This window comes from Miscanthus floridulus, chromosome 8, assembly GCF_019320115.1.
Source record: "Miscanthus floridulus cultivar M001 chromosome 8, ASM1932011v1, whole genome shotgun sequence".
Classification (NCBI taxonomy): domain Eukaryota; kingdom Viridiplantae; phylum Streptophyta; class Magnoliopsida; order Poales; family Poaceae; genus Miscanthus; species Miscanthus floridulus.
The window spans coordinates 36,761,367-36,763,724 of NC_089587.1; positions in this window are offsets into that span (position 1 = coordinate 36,761,367).

Sequence of the window (2,358 nt, forward strand, 5' to 3'; positions counted from 1 at the left end):
CAACTGACTGAGGTTCAAAGGCTAGCCCATGAAGGGCTCAAGGCCACCTTGCGTCAAACAGAGCTAGGAGAGAAAAACTTAGATGAGCCCCAGTGGCCTTGCCCGACCACACTTAGAAGTGGACAGGGACATTTAGACCTTTCTCGTTTGATCCTAACCTTGAGCCAAGCCCATAGAATCTCCTTCGAGGAGGGGACAACGGGCCACCCGAGCCAATCGAATGGCTCAGGCATCTACCGGGAGGTGGGTTAAGGAGCAGTGGAATGCCACATGAGGGCTATGCCGACCCCATCAGCGAATGATGGACCCGGATTCCACTTAGACGTGCCCATTAGCGAGCTCACCAAGCATGACACTCGAGCCATCGAGGCAAGTGTCGTTACCTTAGCCCCTTCGGTTGTGGAAACAGAGGACAAGATGACGCATGAAATTTGGCTGACCCCTACTAACCCCCATGGGGCTTAGGGGCTCAAGCCACCTGACCTAAAATCGGGAGTCCAACTGACTGGGGTTCGAAGGTTTGCCCACAAAGGGCTTGAGGCCACCTTGCGTCAAACAGAGCCAGGGGAGAAAACATAGATGAGCCCAGCGGCCTTCGCTCGACCTGCTTAGAGGCGGACATGGTCATCTTGACCTCCTTGTTCGATCCTAACCTCGAGCCAAGCCAAAAGAATCTCCATCAAGGAGAGGTCAGCAGGCCACCTAAGTCACTCTCTAGAGCGACACATGCATATGTCGGGAGGTGAGTTAAGGAGCAGTGGAATGTCACATGAGGGCTATGCCAACCCCGTTTCAAATGACGAACCCGGATTCCACTCGAACATGCCTGTTAGCGAGCTCACCGAGCGTGTCACTCGAGCCATCGAGGCAAGTAACGTTAGCTCAACCCCTCCGGTAGCGAAAACCGCGGACAAGGTGACGACCACAAAGACGAGTCGACTCTCGACCAGACCCCTGCTATGCACAGGGGCTCAAGGAAAGATTGGACTCACAAGGAGACCGAACACATGATTGCAGAACGATGGCTCAGATCCTAGGGAGGGGGTATGCGCGAAAGCAAGAAACGCTTTCTCCTACTAGTTTCGCTATCTTCTCCTCAATCTTTAGTGACACCTGACCCCAGTAATGGCAAGGGGTTGGGTCTCACTCAGGGGGCTAATAAGGGTATACATACACCCTTTCTGAAATAGTCATTGCGCCCGACCTCTTCCTCATGTCAAACCTAGTAGGAAGGTCTACGGAAACAATTGACTGAGCAAGGCTTGTCGGACTACGAGAAGCCTATGCCCCAGTGGCTATGGCACTCATGCTTACCAGCGGGATTAGAGTTTCCTCCTATGCCTCGAGCTCTACAGTCTTAACAAATGGAAGGGTCATAACACACAAACCCCTTTTCACACATAAAAAGGGAGGAAAAACAAATTCGTTCAAAACAAAATGATGAGTTTGTTTAAACGATACACAGGGGTTGACAACTTGTCCGATTATGACAAAAATGATCATCCAACCTATCTAACTAACTAGCCCCTTTAGGGGAGAACTATGTTTTCTATCCTGTCCACCAGGTCCTATGAAAGGGGAGCCACCGCCTCTTCCATCTCCTCTAGCTCATGGACTTCATAGCCAGGTGCGAAGCCATGGCTCATCGCCTCTAGATCGATATTGTCCCCATAGTGAGAATGAGCAATTGCGAAGGATTGATTGACCCCATCGCGAAGGGTGTTCCTCTCGAGCTGGCATTCCCACGCCATGATCTCGATAGCATAGGCCATGAGCGAATTGGTCACCTCCGACCATACCACCTCAAGGTCATCGTAGACTACTCCGAGGGTGGCACTAAGGATATTGAGATCGTCGCTCTCTACCTAAAGATTCCTCCTCGCCTTAGCGAGGTCCATGGCTAGCCCGGCAAAAATGCTTTCAAACTCTAGCTTCTAGGCTGTCATGTTTCCAAGCTCAGGCTAAAGGGAGCCGACCTTCTACTGTGCATCGTCGTGCTCTAGGCAGGCCTAGCCACGCTCTCGAAGGGCTTGGTCAAGCTCCTTGCGAGCTATGCCATGCTCCAAGCAGAGCCTCTCCATGGTTTGGAGCAACTCATCCCACTCCTTGCGCAACTGGGCAACCACTGCGGCATCCAGACTTGCCCTCTTCTCTAGGACCGCGAGCTTCTCCTCGGCTCCAAGCTTCAGCTCCCTTTCCTTCTCGACCTCCACTAGAAGGTCAAGGATCCGCTGGTGGGTCTCAGTGTCCTTTTGAAGCAGCTTGTCCCATTCCTTCCTAACCTTGATGGCCTCCTCATCGTCCCTCTGTGATCTCACCGATGGGCCTCGGCCACCCGTGACCGAAGACTATCTGCCT